This window comes from Balaenoptera borealis, assembly GCF_965194805.1.
Source record: "Balaenoptera borealis genome assembly, chromosome: 19".
NCBI lineage: Eukaryota > Metazoa > Chordata > Mammalia > Artiodactyla > Balaenopteridae > Balaenoptera > Balaenoptera borealis.
The window spans coordinates 58,389,034-58,411,878 of NC_138878.1; the positions used below are offsets into that span (position 1 = coordinate 58,389,034).

A 22,845-nucleotide genomic window follows, 5' to 3' on the forward strand; every position below is an offset into this window, starting at 1 on the left:
ATGGAAACATATTTCATGTTCATGAATTGGAAGAATCTATTTTAAGATGACCAACTCTCTCTAAATTGATCTACTGATTCAATGTATCTCTAAACAATATCAGCAGCTTTTTTTTAGAACATTAAGAAAATTATTCTAAAATTATATGGAAATGCTAAGAATCCAGAACAGTCAGGGCAATTTTGAAGAACAAAGTTGTCAAATGTACATTACCAGATATCAAGACATAATATAAAGCTACTGTAATTAAAACAGCGGGACTGACACAGGATTGACAAACAGACCAACAGAATAGACAGTCCAGAAAGAGACCTGTACGTATATAGTCACATTTTTTTAACGATAAAAGTCTGACTTAGAGCAGAAAGGATAGTCTTTTCAACAAATGGTGCCTGAGCAATTGGTAATCTGTGTGGAAAAAATGGTTTTGACCCTGATCCCACCACATATACAGATGTAAATTCAAGATGGATCATAGGCCTAAATGTGAAAGCTAAAGCAATAAATTTTCTGTAAGAAGAAACAGGAAAATATCTTCATAATCTTGGGGTAGGCAAAATTTTCTCTCTTTTTTTGGTTTAATTTTTATTTCCACTTATTTTAGACTTAGAGAAAAGTTGCAAGAGTAGTACAGTTTCCTATATACTGCTCAAACTGATGTGAACATCTTACATAGGACAATGGTCAAAACCAGGACATTAACATTGGTACAGTACTACAAATGGCATATCTTATTCAAATATCACTTTTTCCCACTAATGTCATTTTTCTTTTCCAGGATCCTATACATGATCCCCACACTGCACTGAGCTGTTATTTCTCCTCAGTCTCTTCCAATCTCCACAGTCTTTCTTATGGTAATAGTTTTCAATTGCTGCCATAACAAATTACCACAAATTTAGCTTAAAACAACACACATTTATTATCTCACAGTTTCTGTGAACTTGGAGTCTGGACACAGTTTCGATGGATGGTCTCCTCATGCTGGTCTTATAAGCTGCAAACAGGGTATCAGCTGGGCTGTGTTCTCATTCAGAGGCTCAAGTGGGGAAGAATCCACTTTCAATTTCATTCAGATTGTTGGCAGAATTCATATCCTTGCGGCTGGATGACTGAGGGCCTCAACTTTTTGCTGACTGTCAGCTGGAGAATGACCTCAGGTCCTAGAGGCTGCCTGCAGTTTCTTGCAAGGGCTTGTCCAACACTGCCTTACTTCATCAAGCCCACAAGTAGAGTCTCTAGCTCCAGTCTGCTATGACAGAGTCTTTTTTTGTTTTGTTTTTGTTTTTTTTTGGCCGCGCCTCGCAGCACGTGGGATCTTAGTTCCCTGACCAGGGATCAAACCCACGTCCCCTGCAGTGTAAGTGCAGAGTCTTAACCACTGGACCACCAGGAAAGTCCCTATGATGGAGTCTTACGTGACATAATGTAACCATAGTAGTGACATCCCATTACTTTTGCCATATAAAGTAACCTAATCACAGGACTGACATCCCCTCACCAATTTTCTGTTGGTTAGAAACAAGTCACAGGTCCTGCTTGCACTCCAGTGGAGGGGGATTATACAATGGCATAGACACCAGCAGGCAGAAATCATGGCGGTCACCCTAAAGTCTGTCTATCACACCTAATTCATGACCTCTTCACTTCGGAGGAGTACCAATCATTTAAATTATCAAACGTCCCTCCACTTGGTTTGTCTGATGTTTCACAATTGGAATGAGGCTCTGCATTTTTGGCAGTACCACAGTGATGCTCTGTCCTTCTCATTGCATGATATGAAAGGGCTCATGATGTCAATACTTTATCACTGATGATGTTAACCGTGATCACTTGGTGAAACTGCTTTCTGATGGGTTTCCCCACTAGAAAGGTACTACCTTTCCCTCTGTTGTTAATAAATATCGTGGGTGATGGGGAATCCTTTGACACTATGCAAACCCTTTTTCTCTTCAAACTTTCACCCTCTAGTTTTAGCATCTACCAGTGGATCTCGTCTGAAACAACTATTACTGTGGTGTTTGCCTAATGGCCATTTTCCATGTCCCTCTTACCTTCTACATTTAACAACTGGAATTCTACCATAAGGAAGATCTGTCCCTTCTTCCCCAGGAAAAGATGTTTTAAACAGAACAAAAATGCAATAGCCATAAAAGAAAAAGATTGTTAAATGAGCTCAGTTAAAATTAAGAATATCTGTTCATTTTAAGACATCATTAAGAAAGTGAATAAGAAGTTACAGGCTAATAGGAGATATTCCCTTTCTCTGTCTGTCTCTGTCTCTCTCTTTCTACACACACATACACACACACACCCACACACACACACACACAGGTTTATACACACACACAAAGGACTTGTATTCAAAATATATCTAAAATTCCTACAAATCAATAGGAAAAGGAACAAAAGCCAGGCTAAAAAATGGACAAAAGATTTGAATAGACAGTTCATCAGAGTATGTCAAAATGGGCAGTATCATATGAAAAGATGCTCACAACATTACTTATCAGAAAAATACAAATTAAAATCACAATGAGATACTCCTACACATGCATCAGAACGGTTAAATTTAAAATGATTGACGATATCAAGTGTTGGCCAGTTTGAGAAGTAACTAGACCTTGCATACATTGCAGTCGGAGTGTAAATTAAGTTAACTACTTCCACCCCCAGGTATATTCCCAGGTAAAACAAGAACATGTGTCCACAAAAAGACTTGTACAAGAATTTTCATAGAAGGTTTATTCAAAATAGTCAAATACTGGAAACAACTCATCATCATAAGAATGAATAAACAAATTGTGATAAGGTCATACAATGGAATACTACACAACACTTGGGTTGGGGGTAACCTACTGATTCACAAAACAACACGTATGAATCTCAAAAGTTCAGTTTTGGACAAAAAGCAGCAGAGACGAGATTCCATTTATATGAAATTCAAGAACAAGCAAATCTCATCTTGAGTGATAGAAGTCAGTATAATGTTTACTTGTGGGGGAGGGTTCGTTCTAACTGGGACAGGACACAAGCACATCTTCCAAGAGGGGATAGAAATGCTCTATTTCTTGATTCGGGTGGTGTTTTCAAATGTAAAGATTCATTAAGCTATATGCACAGCTAAGATATGTGTACTTTATTATATATATTTCCATGAAAAAATGATAGAGACCTTTATTTGATGATAATGGGTAAAACCATTATATTTCAAAATGTTACCCAGTTATGACAAGTAAAATAACATGTATGAATATATGCATGTGCATTGAGGAATGGATAAAAAAATTTGGAGTAAAATGTTTACAGTAGTCTCTTCATTTTGAGCTTTTCTATACTTTCTGAATTATTGTATGAGAATGTATTACTTCTATAATAAAAATTATAATAGAGCTAATCACTCTCTTTGAGATTAGAGGGTGAAATAAAAGATGAATATGGTGATATTTGGGGTATGATGATGAGGCCTGTTTTTTCTCCAAGGGCTTAAAGTCTTTGAGTTGATTGTCTCATACTGGAATATCAAGGTTCTGTGTCATCAGTCATGAACTTTGATATTCCATAGTTTTCCCTTTTCTGGATTCCCCTGACTCACCTGGACAAATCCTCTTGTCACTACACTCTCCACCTACTGGGCCTGGACTCCTTGTTCCAATTCAGGAATTACACCTGGCTTGGAAACAGAAGAACTTGTACATAAAAGAAATGGAACTTAGGCATGCTGCAGCTCTCAACAAATCCAGATACAGTCCTGTGGTGAAGGGGCAGGGAAGTCCAGCATAAGAAAGGCCAAAGGAAAGCCATTCAAGGAACCAGGATGACGATGCCTCAAGGAAAATAGAGTAGAACAGTCATTTAAATCTCAAATCCCTCGGAAATTCAAACACTTCAACCTCCCTGGAGGGTCACATTAAGGGAAGAAAAAAGCCCCAGAGATCACATTTTGAGTTTAAAGATTTGATCATAAAGACTCTGCTTCTATGATTTTTCAGTATCACATCCTTATACAAGTTCTTCTGAGACAGTATGGTTATCAGTAGAGGCTGTTACCACATTCCCAAACGTCACTACCCCTGAAATTACAAAGACCTAAGTTCCCATATGGCCTGGGAAATTGGAAGAAGTGAAGTTGATCAAGATATAGAAGTGGTACAGCATGGAGAGCAGGTGTGTTCAGCATTCTAAACTCAGCAACAGCTGATGTGTCCATGTAGTGAAATATTAAACAGTCATTAAATGCTGAGTTTGAGAAACTGTTACGGGAATGAAAATATTCAAAATATCATGTCAGTAAAAAAATTAGGTTACAAAGACCAAAAGCGCAATTAAAAAGTGGGTAAAGAATCTGAACTGATGTTTCTCCAAAGAAGACATACAAATGGCCAGTAAGTATGTGAAAAGACCCTCAATATCATAAGCCAACAGGGAAATGCAAATCAAAACCACAAGACCCACTTCATACCCACTAGGATGGCTATAATAAAAAGGACAGATAATAACAGGCGTTGGTGAAAATGTGGAGAAATTGGAACTCTCACACATGGCTGGTGGGAATGTAAAATGGTACAGACATTTTGGAAAACAATCTGACAGTTCCTCAAAAGAGTTACCATATGACCCAGCAATTACACTCCTAAGTGTATACCTAAGAGAAACAAAAATATATGTCTACACGAAAACCTGTATACAAATGCTCCTGTCAGCATTATTCATAATAGCTAAGAAGTAGAAACAACTCAAATGTCCATCAACTGATGAATGGATAAATAAAATACGGTATATCCATACAATGGAATATTATTCAGCCTTAAAAAAGAAGAAAGTTCCGACACATGCTACAACATGGATGAATCTATGTGAATCACAGTGAAAACACTATGGTAATTCAAAGAAGCTGGTCACAGAAGACCACATATTGTGTGATTCTAGTTCTACAAAATGTCCAGAGGGGCAAATTAATAGAGACAGAAGGTAGGTAAGTGGTTGACTATGGCTGAGGAGGTTGCAGGAAATGGGGAGTGACTGCTGTTGGGAATAGGGTTTCTCTTTAGGGTGATGAAAATGTTCTAAAGTTGACTGTGGTGATGGTTTCACAAGACTGTGAATATATTAAATGTATAAAATTGTACACTTCAAGTAGCTGAATGGTATGGTATGTGAATTGCATCTCAATAATGCTGTTAAAAAATTAGGTTACGAATGCACAGAATCATACAAATACAAAATATTATATTTATAAAAATATATGTACTTATCAATATATATAGAAAAAGTGACAGACATCAATAAATAGAAAAAAATATATAAATGTATGTACCTATTTATTAACATTGCTTATTTGTGTGTCATAGCCCTGGTTTTCTTCCTTTTCCTAAGTGTATATTTCAGAAAATTTTAAACAATAGCCATTCCTTAATTTCACACACATACACACACACACACAGAGATATGTTTTTTATTTTTTAAAGGAGCAACCTCTTCTCCAAACAAGTGGAAAAAAATCTCACCTTTTCCTCCCCCCCCTTTAATATCCCTGAACCTGAGGATAAAGCCTAGTACACTCTATAACAAAGGTTCTCAAAATTTTATCTCTGGGAACTTACCAGAAATGCAGATTCTCAGCTCCATCCCAGACCCACTGAATTAGAAATTCTGAGGCTGGGGCCCAGCAAACTGTATTTGAACAAGCCCTGCAGGTGATTCTGATGCAGCTTACATTTGAGAACCAATGCTGTTCTAAAAACAGTTCCTGTGTTTTTACTGAAAGGTTTCACTTCATTTCCATCAGTTCCCAGTACCTGAACCAACCCTAATTTGTTTATAGAAATGTATGTCTGTGTAAACTGGAGGCTATGATGTCTTGTATATATTAATGGTAGTCTCAATGCTGCTTCCTATTATATATTCCTGATTGAGAGGTTTATTTTGCTTCTGGACCTGTCCTCCTAGCTAAGATGTCCTGCAAACAGCTGTTGAGACATCTTGTCGCATTTACTGTCACTATGCATTTAACATCACTAGAATAAAAACTCTAAGGTGTAAAATCCATTTTTCTTCACAGAGTTCTCATAATTTGATCATATTCTGGCAGTGCTGCTATAAACAGAATGATGTCTCTTCCTATCAACTCCTGAGGCTGGTCACCTGAATTTCTCTAGTGGCATTTCAGATCCTCTATCTTACTTATTCCTATCCTGATTTCATTTCTTTTTTTTTTTTGAATTTTATTTATTTTTTATATAGCAGGTTCTTATTAATGATCTGTTTTATACATATTAGTGTATATATGTCAATCCCAATCTCCCAATTCATCCCACCCCCCTTTCCCCCCTTGGTGTCCATACATTTGTTCTCTACATCTGTGTCTCTATTTCTGCCTTGCAAACCGGTTCATCTGTACCATTTTTCTTGATTCCACATATATGCATTCATATATGATACTTATTTTTCTCTTTCTGACTTACTTCACTCTGTATGACAGTCTCTAGGTCCACTGATTTCATTTCTTTGCTGGATAACAAGTCATTTGAGGACAGTAACTATATCTTCTTGTCATTGTGTTCCAATGAGTACAAGCATAAATATCTGGTATTTGACTCAAATTTCAAAACCAGAAATTTATTCTTAGGTTATGACTATAATAGGACATAAAGATCTATCATAATGATGTTCATTATAGACTAGTTTAATTTTTAGTCAAAAATAGAAATATAATAGCTAACAGTAGGCCACAGGTTAAATAAATTATGGAGAGAAGGGCTTGGGGACCCTGACGGGGTGATTCCTCTGCATGGCCCTATGATTTACAGATATATCAGTACGAGGCAGGACATTTCAGCTGAAGGGAGAGAAGGATTACATGCCTTTAAAATTAAAGTGTGTTTTATGAATAATGAGGAAACACCAACTCACCTGAACTTAAACTTTTAGTTGTGTAACAAAAATTCTTTCCTCTCTCAGGATCCTTTTTTTTTTTCCGAGACAGGCAGCACTGGGAAAAGAGAAGACAATCGTGAGACATCAGGATTTTCCTGGAGAGCACATTCACTTACAAAATCCCCTCCCTCCATGACCATGCCCCTTTACCCAGTCCACCACAAACAACCACATGGGAGTAGGAAGGAGACTGAGACAGCGTTGACCTTTCCCAGTATGAGAGAGGCCCCGTCACTGATGTCTAGGGTGGAATCTGTCTAATTCACAGCAGGTTCCTGGCGCCAGAGTTTTGGAAATGCTGTGGTTGTGAAACATATAGATGGCCCCTCGGAACTTTCTAAGGGGAACCTCCCAGGAGGGAATCCTACTCCTGGGACCTTATCAGGTCTTCCCAGAAGCCTATCTTGGGGCCGCATCCACCTTCAGAAAATCTCATCTCATGATCGAGTCTGTGTCTTCTTGCTGGGATCCTTCAATCTTCCATTCTAAAGCTCAGAATCTGGCTTCCCTCCTTTATCTGCGCCAGACCCCAAGTGGCTATGAGGGGAGAGGGCTGAGGAATCAGCGAAGTCTAGAGCCAAGAGTTCCAGTGACAACCCACATGGCCACACAACTCTCGCTCATCCATAAGCCACGCAGTTAAATAAGCACAATCGCCCAGTTAAATAATGACACACAAACGCACACATTGTCACGGAGACACGTCTACACCTACACACACACACACACAAATATCTCAATAGGCATACAAATCTCTGCTGCTCACGCAGACACGAGCCTGAGACTCGAGGCCCGACAAGCCGCGTCCGCGCCCGGAGCGTCCTTGCCTTGAGCGCCTGTCACCCCCACCGCGGGTTCCAGTCCAGCTGCAGTGAGAGACTATGGAAGCTTCCGCCGAGTTTTATCTTTGGATACGATCTACTCACCACGTAGGGACCACAGCTGCTTGGCCACCGGAAGATGACCCAGGGACCGAGGCTGATGCGAGCCCGGTGGCTTCTGGGAAATGCAGTCCATCCGGAACTGTCCTGGCGCCGGGAGTGCGCGGTGTTCCGAGTGCGCAGGCGCAGGCGTCTATCGGCGCGCGGCGGAGGTTGACCCGACCGCGGGAGGTCTGTGGCTTCGGGTAGACCTGCGTACGTGGAAAAGGCGAGTGGAATATGAGTCCAGACTGTAGCAGGCCGAGCAGGCGCTTGGGGACTTCAGATCCTCAAACCTGCGTGCAGCAGGAGGAGGAGGAGTAGGTGGTGGGCTCTTGGGTACGGTGGTTACCTAGGTGTGAGCTGTGAGGACAGGACTTTAGTCTTTCACCCTTCGCCCAGGTAGCATCATCACCTGGAGTAGTGCCAGGAGCACAGCCGGCATTAAGTATGCATTTGTTTTAAAGAAAGAACGCCTGGGCATGTGTAGGTCTGTTAGCGTTTTCATGCTGTATGATGTTGTGGGACCCATTGTGTGTCTGTAACCATGTATGGGATTGTTTCTGTTTGGTTTGTTTCGTAGAGTGTGGATGTGAAAATGGTTTGTGTTTCAGATTTTGAGATATTATACAACTTGTTAAGCACACTTCCTCCCCACTCCTCCATCCCCACCCCGAAATTCCTCCTTCCCAGTAACTTGCCTTTCTTTCCGTAAAAGGCCGAGTCTGGCTGCCTTTTGCTGGAGACACATACTAGCAGGGCCGACTCATCCGTTAGACACAGAAGGCAAAATGCCTAGGGCCCACAATACTTTTAGGGGCCTACAAAAATGTCTTTTAAAATCAGAAATAAACATTAATTTTTGTTCAAAGAAAGTGTTTAATTCAAAGAAACTCAATTTATTATTATTACTATACCTAAACAATCGTAAAATACTATTATTTTTATTTTCTGTTTTTTGGAAGAAGGGGCCCACAAAGGTCATAATGCTGCCCTGCCCCTTAGCCGAATCAAATCAGATTTCAATCCAGCCTTATTCCTCTCCCAACTCCCCAGTGGGACTTGTGAAAACAGCACTGTACCCGCTGACCTTAGGTGAAACTGCGGTGAACTCTGACCTTCCCTCATGTGAGCGCTCCATGGCCCCAGTGGAGAGTGGACATTTCCTTTCCCAGCTCTCTGGACAGCTTGAAAGGAAGTTTGAACGTATTTTAGTCTCCTAATAAAACTTTATTTCCCAGACTCTTCTTGAATAAACATTAACAAGTTCGAGTGCTTTTGTGACAGTGTGTGGAATTATATAATATGATGCACTATTTGAGGCCTGTGAGATTATGACTTTAGTTGTGAGATTGTATGTTTTTATCTGTGAGTATGACTTAAAATTTATTTAACCTTTTTGCTTTTCTTATGTGTGCATTCTGTGGATATTGTGAATGTGGATCACTGTGAACAGGCTTATTGAGTGAGAAACTACATGACTCCGAGATGGGTATGTGGGATTTTGATTATATGAATGTACAACCCTGTGATATTATGACTGTATATGTTTGTGAGTGACTAGGCCGCCTTACTCTTCTCAACAATGAAAGAGAAATGTTGCACCTTTTTGCAGCAATAGCTTTAAGATTTGGATAAAAGGATTTGCTATTTATTTGGCAAATCATTTGGATATTTTATGTTCAGTCAGACAGATTTTTTTTTTAAGAAGAATCCAAATCAACATATCTTTTCAAATAAGAAAGAATTCAGAGTCATATGCTGTATATGCAAAGGGTTGCCACTTTTGTGTCCATGTTAGACTCCCAGAGGTAAGCTTTCATTCTTCTGTGCTGTGAAGGAATTTTTAGTGGATGAGTTTGGAAAGCCCTGGACTAAAAACCTAATTATTTACACTTGGAGAGTCAGAGAAGAAGGACCAGGGAGTCATGACCTGAATTCTACATCAAGCAACATTGTTACTTCATTCTCTGAAGAGAAAACTGACTCAGAGAAGACACACTTAAGACCATTCAATTTGTCCACCAGAGAGCTACTTGCCAAACTTCAAATTATAGGTAATTAATACCTATAATAAATTAATTGTTTTATAAATATATATATTCCAATGAAATGCAAAATTATAGTACTATTTCCTATGTAAGACCTTATTGCTGTTAAAATATGGCAACTATGAATGGGAGAGTGGTCATTGTCAGTGATAATAGTTATATCTTTGGTGTTCCCATTCTTCACATTGATTATTTATTTATTTATTTAAAAAATAAATTTATTTATTTTATTTTATTTTATTTTTGGCTGTGTTGGGACATCGTTGCTGCGCGCAGGCTTTTCTCTGGTTGTGGCGAGTGGAGGCTACTCTTCATTGCGGTGTGCAGGCTTTTCATTGTGGTGGCTTCTCTTGTTGTGGAGCACAGGGTCTAGGTGCGCGGGCTTCAGTAGTTGTGGCACACAGGCTCAGTAGTTGTGGTTCGCAGGCTCTAGAGTGCAGGCTCAGTAGTTGTGGTGCACGGGCTTAGTTGCTCCATGGCATGTGGAATCTTCCCGGATCAGGGCTCGAACCCGTGTCTCTTGCATTGGCAGGCTGATTCTTAACCACTGTGCCACCAGGGAAGCCCCTCACTGATTTTTAAAAATTATATTTCCTTCCACTTTTAATAAAATACTAAATATTTCAGTATGCATCTCCTAAAAATAAGGGTATATGTACTTTTAAATAAATTCCTAGTGGAATTCCAGGACAGAGGTTACATACATTTTTTAGAATCCTTGCACAAGAGAACTTTGCAAGAACAGTTGAGTAATATAAGCAGAGAAATGGAGACTCTAGGAGAGATTCCAGAGGAAATGCTAGACACCCATGTTCATAGCTGCATTATTCACAGTAGCCAAAACCTGGAAGCAACCCAAGTGTTCATTGATGGATGAACAGGAAAACAAAATGGGACATATACATATGATGGATTATATTATTTAGCCTTAAAAACAGGAAATTCTGACACATGCTATAACATGGATGAATCTAGAGGACATTATACTAAGTGAAACAAGCCCATCACAAAAAGATGAATACTGTATGATTCCACTTATATGAGGTACCTAGAGTAGTCACATATATAGAGACACAAAGTAGAGTGGTGGTTTCCAGGTCTGTGGGAAGGAGGAATGAGAAGTTATTATTTAATGGATGTATTCTCAGTTTTGCAACATAAAAAGGGTTCTGGAGATGGATGGTGGTGATGGTTGCGTAACAGTGTGAATGTACATAGCACTACTGGACTGTACACTTAAAAATGGTAAAATGAGGGCTTTCCTGGTGGCACAGTGGTTGAGAATCCGCCTGCCAATGCAGGGGACACGGGTTCAAGCCCTGGTCCGGGAAGATCCCCCATGCAGTGGAGCAACTAAGCCCACATGCCACAACTACTGAGCCTGCGCTCTAGAGCCCGCGAGCCACAACTACTGAAGCCCGCGTGCCTAGAGCCCATGCTCCGCAACAAGAGAAGCCACTGCAGTGAGAAGCCCGTGTACTGCAACAAAGAGTAGCCCCTGCTCACTGCAACTAGAGAAAAGCCCGCGTGCAGCAATGAAGACCCAACACAGCCAAAAATAAATAAATTTATTTAAAAAAATAAATAGAAAATAAAAATGGTAAATTTAGTGTAATGTGTATTTTACCACAACTTAGAAAAATAATAATAAAACCAGGAATGCCTGAAATGAAAAACACTGTGACAGAAATGAAGAATGCTTTTGATGGGATCACCAGTAGACTGGACGTGGCCAAGGAAAGAATCAATGAGCTTGAAGATAAGTCAGTAGTAACTTTCTAAACTGGAATGTAAAGAAAAAGAATGAAAAAAAGATAAGTGGAACAGAATATTAAAAAAAAAACTTGAGGATAAATATAAAAGGTGTAACATATGTAAATGAGAATACAGAGAGAAGAGATAGAGAAAGGAGAAAAAATATTGAATTAATAGTGGATAGGAATTTTCCACAATTAATGATAGACACAAAACCACAGATCCAGAAAGCTTAGGATAAATACCAAAAACGACACCTAAACATACCATGTTCAAGCTTCAGAATACCAAAGACAAGGAGAAACTCTTGGAAAAGAAGCTAGAGGGTGGAGATAGCAACTGACCTATGGAGATACAAGGATAAAAATTAAATCAGACTTCAGAAAACATGCAAGAAGAAAATGAAGTATTTAAAGTGTTGAAGGAGGGACTTCCCTGGTGGTCCAGTGGTTAAGACTGCGCTCCCAATGCAGGGGGCCTGGGTTCAATCTCTGGTGAGGGAACTAAGATCCCACATGTTACATGGTGTGGCCAAAATAAATAAATAAATAAAATAAGGTGTTGAAGGAAAAAAGCTACCAACCTAGAATCCTATATCCAGTGAAATTATCCTTCAAAAGTTAAAGAGAAATAAAGACTTCCTCAGACAAGCAAAAACTGAGGGACTTTGTTGCCAGTAAATCTGCCTTCAAGAAATGTTAAAAGAAGTTGTTCATAGAGAAATAGAATGATATAGGTCAGAAATTCAGATCTACATGAAGAAAAGAAGATCACTAGTAAAGGAATAAATGAAGACAAAATAAAATCTTTTATTTTTTCTTATTATTGATCTAATTTATATATAAAAATTATATTTATTCAAAGTAATAATAACAATAATGTAATTATGGCATACCAGTAAGTGAAATGAATGACAGCATTGTTATAAGGGATGAGAAGGAGGAATTGGGAATACTCTATTATAAAGTACCTATACTGCCTGCCATTAGGTATGATATTCAGGCTTCTGGATACAAATGTTCAGCAATATTCATAATAGCCAAAGTGGAGACAACCCAAATATGCATCAACTGATGTGGTGTATCCACACAATGGAATATTATTCAATACTAAAAGAGAAATGAAGTATTGATACATGCTATAAACATGGACAAACCTTGAAAACATTACGCTAAGTGAAAGAAGCCAATCACAGAAAAATCACATATTATGTGATTCCATTTATATGAAACCTCTAGAATGTGTAAATCTATAGAGATAGTACATAGATTACTGGTTGCTTGGGCCAGGAATTGTGGTTGGGGGGTGGGGTGGGAAGATAGCTAATGAGTTTGGGACTTTGAAGGGGATGAAAATGTTCTAAAGTTAGATTGTGGTGATGGATGCACAGTTCTGTAAATATATTAAAAACTATTGTACACTTTAAATGGGTGAATTGTATGGTATGTTAATAATATTACAATCAAGCTGTTTTAAAATGAAATTTATTAAATAGAAAAAGAAAAACAGAGAGAATCAATGAAACCAAAACCTGGTTCTTTGATAAGATCAATACAATTGACAAACTTATAATCAGACTAAAAAAGAAAAATAGGAGAAGACACAAATTACCAGTATCAAGAATGATAGGGACTTCCCTGGTGGTGCAGTGGTTAAGACTCTGCCTTCCAGTGCAGGGGACACAGGTTCGAGCCCTGGTCTGGGAAGATCCCACATGCCGAGGAGCAACTAAGCCTGTGCGCCACAACTACTGAGCCTGTGCTCTGGAGCCCGCGAGTCACAACTACTGAGCCGGTGCACCAAAACTACTGAAGCCCGCACACCTAGAGCCTGTGCTCCACAATAAGAGAAGCCACTGCAATGAGAAGCCCGCGCACCGTGATGAAGAGTAGCCCCTGCTTGCCACAACTAGAGAAAGCCTGCACGCAGCAACAAAGACCTGATGCAGCCAAAAATAAATAAATAAAATAAATAAATATATTTTTAAAATGGAGTTATTACAATAGAGAGTGCACCAAATAATATGCAAATTGCTAATAGACACATAAAAGGTGTTCATTAAACACCAGAAAAATCCAAATTAAAATTGCAATGAGATACCCTTACACACCCACCAGAATGGCTAAAGTTATAAAGACTGACAACACCAATGTTGTCTGGAGCATTTATAAATCTCACATGTTTTTGGTGGAGTGTCAAATGTTGCAATTATTTTGGAAAAGGGTCTGGCATGTTCTTATGAAACTAACCCTGTTAACATTTACCATGCAGACATACCCTTACCAAGCAATTCAAGTCAAATATTTGTTTAAGTGGAAAGTAAACATATGTTCTCCCAAAGATCTGTACAAGATTGCTCAATCACTGCTTTATTTCTAATAGCCCAAACCTGGAAACAGCACAGCTGTCCATCCTTAAGAGAATGGATAAACAAACTGGTTTATTCATTCAATGGGCTGCTATTCATCAGTAAAAAGGAATGAACTTAGAATATATATACAACAACATGGATGAATCTAAAATATATTGAGTGAAAGATACATTAATCAAAAGAGTGTATGCACTTTGATTCAATTTCTATGATGTTCTAAAACAGGCAAAAGTAATCTGTGGTGGAAAACGAGAGCAGTAGTTGCTTCCTGTGGAGTTGGAGTGAGGATTGATTAGAAGGGCATGAGAGAACTTTGTGGGCTGGTAGTAATGTTCTATATCCTGATAGAGATTTGGCTTATACCAATGAATGCATTAGTCAGAACTTAGTAAATGTTTACTTTAGATTTGTGCATTTCATTGTATGTAAGTTTTACCTCAAAAGAAAATTATTATAAGTAAATATTGAATTCTGGTTAATAATATGAATGTGGAAGTACACGACGTACTCAGAATAGTCAAATACATTGATACAGAAGTAGAACAGCAGTTACCAGAGGTTAGGGGAGGGAAAATGGAAAGTTATTGTTTAATGGGTACAGTTTCAGTATGGGATGATGAAAAAGTTGGAGATGGGTGGTCGTTGTGGTTACACAACAGTGTGAATATACTTAACACTACTGAGTGGTACACTTAAAAATGGGTAAAACAGTAAATTTTATGTTATGTAAATTTTATCACAATTAGAAAGGAAAAATAGGGCTTCCCTGGTGGCGCAGTGGTTGAGAATCTGCCTGCCAATGCAGGGGACACAGGTTCAAGCCCTGGTCTGGGAAGATCCCACATGCCGCAGAGCAACTGGGCCCGTGAGCCACAATTACTGAGCCTGCGCGTCTGGAGCCTGTGCTCCGCAACACGAGAGGCTGCGATAGTGAGAGGCCCGCGCACCACGATGAAGAGTGGCCTCCGCTTGCCACAACTAGAGAAAGCCCTAGCACAGAAACGAAGACCCAACACAGCCATAAATAAATAAATAAATAAATTTTAAAAAATAAAAATAAAAAATAAAGGAAAAATATAACTGCTGTGGTTACATTAATATCAGACAATCTTAGACTTTAGAACAAGGAAAATCACTAGGGATAAAGTGGGATATTACACAATTATAGAGGACCTATTCACTAAGAAGACATATCAGTCCTATGTATGCCCCTAGCAACAGAGCTCCAAGACACATGAAGCAAAAATTGAAAGGAGAAATAAACACAGAATCAGAAATTGAAAGTAAAAACACTGTTTATACTAGCATTAAAATTATGAAATATTCCTAAATAATTTATGTAGCTACTCTGCCCTCAAGGAGGCGGACCATAACTCCTCATTTTCTCAGTGTGGGCTATGCGTAGTAACTTTTTTCCAAAAAGCACAATATGGAAAGGGGGAAAAAGAGAAATTTTATAATAGAGAAACCTGACAAACCCTACCTCATCTAGATGGTCAAGGTCAACATCAACAGTGATACATCCTGTTGATTGTACATCCTTGATATGATGTGATAAAGAGGCACTTTACCTCTGTGAAAGGCTGAGAGAAAAAAGCTGCAAACCAAGGATACTCTGACAATGTTATCTTTCAGAAATGAAGGAGAAATACTTTCCCAAACAAAAATGGAGGTAATTCATCACCGCTAGACCTGCTTCACAAAATGCTGAAAGGAGTTCTTCAAGCTGAAATGAAACAGTGCTAATTAGTAACATGAAAATATGAAAGTATACAACACACTGGCAAAGATAAATGTACAAATTCAGAATCTCTAGTACTGTAGTATGGTAGTGTGTTAACCACCTAACTATAGTATAAAGGTTAAAGGACAGGAGTATTAAAAATAACTATAGGGACTTCCCTGGTGGCAAAGTGGTTAAGAATCCGCCTGCCAATGCAGGGCACACAGGTTCGTGCCCTGGTCTGGGAAGATCTCACATGCCATGGAGCAACTAAGCCCTTGTGCCACAAATACTGAGCCTGCGTTCTAGGGCCTGCGACTCACAACTACTGAAGCCCGTGTGCCTAGAGCCTGTGCTCCGCAACAAGAGAAGCCACCGCAATGAGAAGAGAAGCCCGCACACTGCAATGAAATGTAGCCCCCGCTCACTGCAACTAGAGAAAGCCTGCGCGCAGCAACAAAGACCCGGTGCAGCCAATAAATAAATAAATAAATAAAAATTTTAAAAAATAAAAGTTTTAAAAAATATATATGTATATACTGAAAGAAAGACCCCTGCGTGTGTGGTCTCCTCCTCAGACATATAGACTGAGGGGAAAAATAAAGACCCAATTAAAAAAAAAAACTATAGCTACTATAATTTGTTAATGAATGATTTCACTCTTAGATTTTCTAAGATTTACTTTGTGGCCTATTATATGATCTATCTTGGAGACTGTTCTGTGTGCTCTTGAGAATAATGTGTATTCTGTTACTGTTGGGTGGAATGTTCTATATATGTATGTTGGGTTCATTTGGTCTAATGTATGATTCAAGTTCAACATTTCCATGTTGATTTTCTGTTTGAATGAATAGTTCAACAAGGAAATGTTGAACTTGAATCATATGAGTGAAATTATATCAAGTATCTCTTCCAACCACAATGGTATGAAACTAGACATCAATAACAGGAGGAACGATGGAAAATCTACAAATATGTGGAAATTAAACAGCACACTTTTGAACAACTGCTGGATCAAAGAAGAAATTAAAAAGGAAATCAAAAAATATCTTGAAATGAATGAAAATGGAAACACAATATGCCAAAACCTAAAGGGATGCTGCAAACACAATTCTATGAGGGAAGTTATTAGTAATAAACACCTATATTAAGAAAATAAAAAGATCTCAAATAAATAACTGAACTTTACACCAGCAGAAACTAGAAAAAGAAGAACAAACTAAGCCCAAAGTTAGCAAAAGGAAGGAAAAAACAAAGAGCAGAAATAAATGGAATAGAGACTAGAAAAAACAATAGAAAAGATCAATGAAGCTAAGAGCTGTTTTTAAAAGATAAATAAAATTGATAAACTTTTGCTAGATGAAGAAAAAAAAGTACTCAAATAAATAAAATCAGAAATGACAGCAGAGACCTTACAACTGATACCACAGAAATACATAGAATCATAAATGACTAGTATGAATAATTACATGCAAACAAATTGGATAACCCAGAAGAAAAGGATAGATTTCAGAAACACAACCGACAAAGACCAAGTCAGAAAGGAATAGAAAATCTAATTAGACTGCTAACAAGTAAGGAGTTGGAATCAGTAATCAAAAACCACCCAACACAGAAAAGCTCAGGACCAGATGGTTTCACTAGTGAATTCTACCAAACATTTAATGAAGAATGAACACCAATATTTCTCAAACTCTTCCAAAAATTAAAAAGGAAGGATCACTCCCAAACTCATTTTACAAGCCTAGAAATACCCTGATACCAAAGCCAGATAAGGACACTACAAGAAAAGAAAACTACAGACCAATATCCTTGATGAACATAGATGCAAAAATTCTCAACAAAATATCAGCAAACTGAATTCAACAGCATATTAAAAGGATCATACACTATGACCAAGTGGGATTTTTCCTTGGGATACAAGGATGGTTGAACATACACAATGTGGGGACTTCCCTGGTGGTCCAGTGGGTAGTACTCTGCGCTCCCAATGCAGGGGGCCCGAGTTCAATCTCTGGTCAGGGAACTAGATCCCGCATGCATGCCACAAGTAAGAAGTCTGCATACCACAACGAAGATCCCGTGTGCCACAACTAAGACCTGGCACAGCCAAAATAAATAAATATTTTGTAAAAATATGCAGTGTGTACCACATTACATCACATTAACAGTATGAAAGATAAAAATCACAGGACCATCTAAAGAGATGCAGAAAAAGCATTTGACAATACAACATCCTTTCATGATAAAAACTCTCAACAAGTTGGTATAGATGGAACATATCTCAACATAATAGAAGCCATATACATCATACCCAGAGCTAACATAATACTCAATGGTTAAAGGTTGAAAGCTTTTCCTCTAAGAACAGGAACAAAACAAGGGTGCCCTCTCACCACTGCTACTCAACATAGTACTGGAAGTCCCAGCAGAACAATCAGAAAATATAAAGAAATTAAAAGGCATCCAAATCAGAGAGGAAGAAATAAAATTGCCTTTGTTTGCAGATGATATGCTTTTATACATATAGAAAATCCTAAAGACTACACCCCAAAACTGTTAGAACTGATCAACGAATTCTGTAAAGTTGAACAATACAAAATTAACGTGCAAAAATCAGTTGCTTTTTTATACAGTAACAACAAAGTGTCTAAAAAAGAAATAAAATAATTCCATTCACAATATCATCAAAACAATAAAATACTTAGGAATAAATTTAAATAAGGAGATGAAAGACTTGTATACTGAAAATGATAAGACTTTGATGGAAGAAATTGAAGACACAAATAAACAGAAAAATATCCTGTGTACTTGGACCAGAAGAATTAATATCATTAGAATGTTCCTACTACCCAAAGCCATCTATAGATTCAATGCAATCCCCATCAAAATTCCAATGGCATATTTCACAGAAATAGAAAAAAAAATTCTAAAACTTTGTGTGGAACCACAAAAGACCCCTAATAGCCAAAGCTATCAGAAGAAAGAAGAGCAAAGCCAGAAGCATCACACTTCCTAATTTCAAACTATACTACAAAGATATAGTAATTAAAACAGTGTAGTCCTGACATAAAGTTAGACACATAGACCAATGGAATGGAATCAAGAGCCCAGAAATAAGCCCCTGCATATACAGTCAACTAATACTTGACAAGGGAGTCAAGAACACTCAATAGGAAAATTATAGCCTCTTCAAAAAACGGATAACCACATGCAGAAAAATGAAATTTGACCTCTATCTTAAACCACTCACAAAAGTTATCTTGAAATGGATTAAAGACTTAAATGTAAGACCTGATGCCCTAAAACTTCTAAAAGAAAACACAGGGAAAAAATTCTTTGACATTGGACCAGGCAATTATTTTTTGGATATGACACAAAAAGCACAAGCAACAAAAGTAAAAATCAACAAGTGGGACTACATCAAACTGAAAAGCTTCTGTACAGGAAAAGAAATACTTTTAAAAATGAAAAGGCAACTTATGGAATGGGAGAAAATATTTTCAAAGCATATATCAGATAAGGGGTTAACATCCAAAATATGTAAAGAACTCATACAACTCAATAGCCAAAAAACCCAAACAGTCCATTGTTTTTAAAAAGGGCATAAGAATTAAATAGACATTTTTCCAGAGAAGAAATACAAATGGCTAACAGGTACATAAAAGATGCTCAACATCACTAATCAGCATGGAAATACAAATCAAAAACTCAATAAGATATCACCTCACACCTGTTAGAATGACTATCATCAGGAAGACAAGAGATAACAAGTGTTGGTGAAGATGTGGAGATAAGGGAACCCTTGTACACCGTTGGTGGGAATGTAAATTGGTGTATCCATTATGGAAAACAGTATAGAGTTTCCTTGAAAAATTAAAAATAGAATTACCATATGATACAGCAATTCTACTTCTGGGTATATATTCAAAGTAAATGAAAATAGGAATTTGAAGAGGGATATGCACTCCCATGTTTATTTCAGCATTATTCACAGTATGGAAACAACCTGAGTGTTTGTGAACAGATGACTGGATAAGGGAGTTGTGGCATATATACAATGGAATTTATTCAGCCATGAGAAAGAAGGAAACGCTGATATTTGCAACAACGTAGGTGGACCTTGAGGGGATTATGCTAAGTGAGATTAATTCAGATAAAGGGATACTGTATGATATCACTTATATGTTGAATCTTAAGGCGAACTCATAAATACAGAGAGTAGAATGATGGATATTACACGTTGGGGGTTGGGGAAATGGGATACGTTGTTTAAGGGTACAGATTTGGAACTAGGAGATAAATAAGTCCTGGAGAGCTAATGGACAGCATAGTGATTATAGTCAATACTACTGTATTATAAACTTCAAAGTTGCTAAGGGACTAGACCCTAATTCTGACCACAAAAAAGACATGAAAATTAGGTGAGGTGATAGACGTGTTAGCTAACACTAAGATGGTAATCATATTGCAATAAATAAATGTATCAAATCAACATGTTGTATACCTTAAACTTACACAATGTTATATATCAATTATATTTCCGTTAAAAAGGAATACGAATTACATGGTGTGATTTCTTAATTGGAACTCAAAGAATAACTTTTCCGAAATATTATGTAGGGTGGTATTAAATACTGTAATATTTTCTCCAATTCCCTAACAATGCAAGAAAACCAAAGTAAAGGAAAAGCGGAGAATTTTGCTGCTTCTCTTTCATCTCCCATTGGTTGCACCTCCTTTTTATGGGTTCTTGGTCAAAGGTGACTCCAGGTCCAGGTAGTAAAGAAGATTGTTCATTATAGCTCAGCCCGTCCCTTTTACGATCTCTATTTTTACCTCACGCATAGCACGGCTTTATAATTATTTTCCATTTACTTTTCCATTTATATTTCCAATTTCTGTCAGGGAACAATGAGAAAAAGAAAACGCAAGCCAAGTTCTACAAGCGCCCCAAGACTCCACCTGCTGATTCAAAAATAAAATTGCAGATAGGCGGGAAGCTCAGCCCTACAGAGGATTCTGGGACGTGTAGTCTCGACGCTTCCTGTGATTGGGGCACTTCCGCTCCAGGAAAGCGCGGATGTGTTCATCGCGTCGCTGGGGAAATAGAGTACAATCCAGTGCTGTGCGTGTTTGGAGGCATTTCGGATACCGGAGGGCGAGAATACGAAGCCGCTCCTTTCGTGGATTCTGGGAAATTCGATTCAGGCCGTCGATGTTGGAGTCGGCACTTTCGCCCCGGGGGGCGGGGCAGCGGCTCTTGTTCCTCTCGGGGATGCTGGGAAATGTAGTCCAGGAGCTCCGCGTAGTCGGAGGTGTTTCCGCTTCAGGAGATTGCGATTGCGGCCTTCGGTTCTCTCAGGGAGGTGAGTGATCTTTGGGAGCCTGTGGTTTCTTTTAACTTTTCTGATCTGGTCCTGGGATCAGCCGGCCTCGGTCCTCGGTCACAGGGCAGAAAAGCCTCGACCTGCGGCAGAAGGCGGGGTGGAGGGGCGGGGGCAGCCGTTTTCCTTCCCCTGGCCCGATTCTCTGCGTTTGCGGCGGTTCGTAAGTCCTCGGATTGTAGGCGGACCGAAATCGGCAGTTTGTCTCCCGGGCTCTTTGCCTTCCAACCCGCCTCCCCCCAGCACCTTCTTTCCACACGCTCTGTTACTTCTTAGCGACATAAGGTTGGATGAGAATTTAATCTTTCTGTGCCTTGGTTTCCTTTTCTGTAAAAAGGGATATTACGAGTACCTGCCTTATACAAGAGAAATGTTTGGGACAGATCAGGTGTGTGGCAAGGTGTCAGCTGTTAATGTTAATGATATGATAATCAGAAAAGCATCGCTTTCGGTGGAAGCTCCTCGAAATGCCACTGGCTCTTCTTTCTGATCCCTGCGGGAAAGGAGGCTGTGCCTGGACGACTTCTGACCCGTTTTTAAAGAAAATGTGGGTCACCCACAGATACCCGCTGTAGTTTTCCCAGGACCACAAAGTCGTATCTCCCAGCCTCCTTTCCTTCTCCTGCCCTGGCATCTGAAAAGGGGGGCTGTAGAAAAGAGAGGAGTGAGCCCAGGGCTTCTGGTAGCAGAGCCCCACCGTGGCAGGACTTAGCATCTTCCTTTTCTGTTCCAGTGGTAGAAGGTATTTTATTCATTAGTAAATATTTCTGCTACAGAAGCGTTCAGTTACTGTTAAATAATTGTGAAAATATGTAGATCGTGTACAGGGCATGAGTGGTAATCAAAATAGTCAAACATTGAGTCCTAAGTCTCATCCTAAGGGCTTTATAAAAATTAGTACATTTAACCTTCACCAGGCCCTATGAAGTGAATACTTTTATTACCTCTATTTCAGATGACGAAATGGAGATAGAGAGAGCATAAGTTACTTAAGAGCAGTGGGATTTGAGTCTAGGACTTGCGTTCCTTATATCTTTGGATATCCTTGGTCCCCTAGTTTAAAATCCCCAAATTGGAATTAGGAAACAAAATAGAAAAACAGTCTATCGAAATATTCAACCATAGGAAACTGGCTGCAGAGGAGGCATTTGGCATCAAGTTGTGGAGGTAGGTTGGAATTTTATTGTAGAGGATTTGAAAGCAGGGTTAGTGAGTTTGGGTGTCTTTATAAAAATGTGAGGGCTTCCCTGGTGGCGCAGTGGTTACGAATCCGCCTACCAAAGCAGAGGACACGGGTTTGAGCCCTGGTCCGGGAGGATCCCACATGCCGTGGAGCAACTAAGCCCATGCGCCACGACTACTGAGCCTGTGCTCTAGAGCCCGCGAGCCACAACTACTGAGCCCGCGTGCCTAGAGCCCGTGCTGTGCAACAGGAGAAGCCACCGCAATGAGAAGCCTGCACACCGCAATGAAGAGTAGCCCCCACTCGCCTCAACTAGAGAAAGCCCACGCACAGCAACGAAGACCCAACGCAGCCAAAAATAAAATAAATAATAAAAGTAAATACATTAAAAAAAAATGGAAAGCATTCTCATTTAATCTTATTTTAAGTAATATTTATAGTTTATATTCCGATTATACAAGAAATGCACATTCATTGTAGAGAATTCAGAAAATGTAGAGATATGATGTAATGAAAAAC

The 22,845-nt window shown here is 38.9% G+C and overlaps 2 protein-coding genes across 27 annotated transcripts in view; one reads left to right on the top strand and one right to left on the bottom strand.

The window, feature by feature from the left end:
• Positions 1 to 7,984, bottom strand: part of ZNF404 (zinc finger protein 404) — a 37,445-nt gene extending 29,461 nt beyond the window's left edge. Inside the window, exons 1-2 of one of the 6 annotated variants that reach the window (XM_082368399.1) lie at positions 7,686 to 7,950; positions 6,913 to 6,991 (exon numbers count right to left, since the gene is read on the bottom strand). The gene's annotated coding sequence lies outside the window, so the exon portion shown is untranslated. The other 5 variants (XM_082368398.1, XR_014237702.1, XR_014237703.1 and 2 more) reach the window with 5 other exon arrangements.
• A 19-nt stretch (positions 7,985 to 8,003) lies between these two features.
• The window catches only part of ZNF45 (zinc finger protein 45), a 32,452-nt gene continuing 17,610 nt past the window's right edge, over positions 8,004 to 22,845 (top strand). For 17 of the 21 annotated variants that reach the window (XM_082368389.1, XM_082368380.1, XM_082368386.1 and 14 more), the window contains exons 1-2: positions 9,778 to 9,913; positions 20,665 to 21,125. The gene's annotated coding sequence lies outside the window, so the exon portion shown is untranslated. Of the gene's footprint in view, positions 8,063 to 9,240; positions 9,349 to 9,758; positions 9,914 to 20,664; positions 21,126 to 22,291; positions 22,311 to 22,845 lie in introns of those variants that run through there. The other 4 variants (XM_082368379.1, XM_082368374.1, XM_082368385.1 and 1 more) reach the window with 4 other exon arrangements.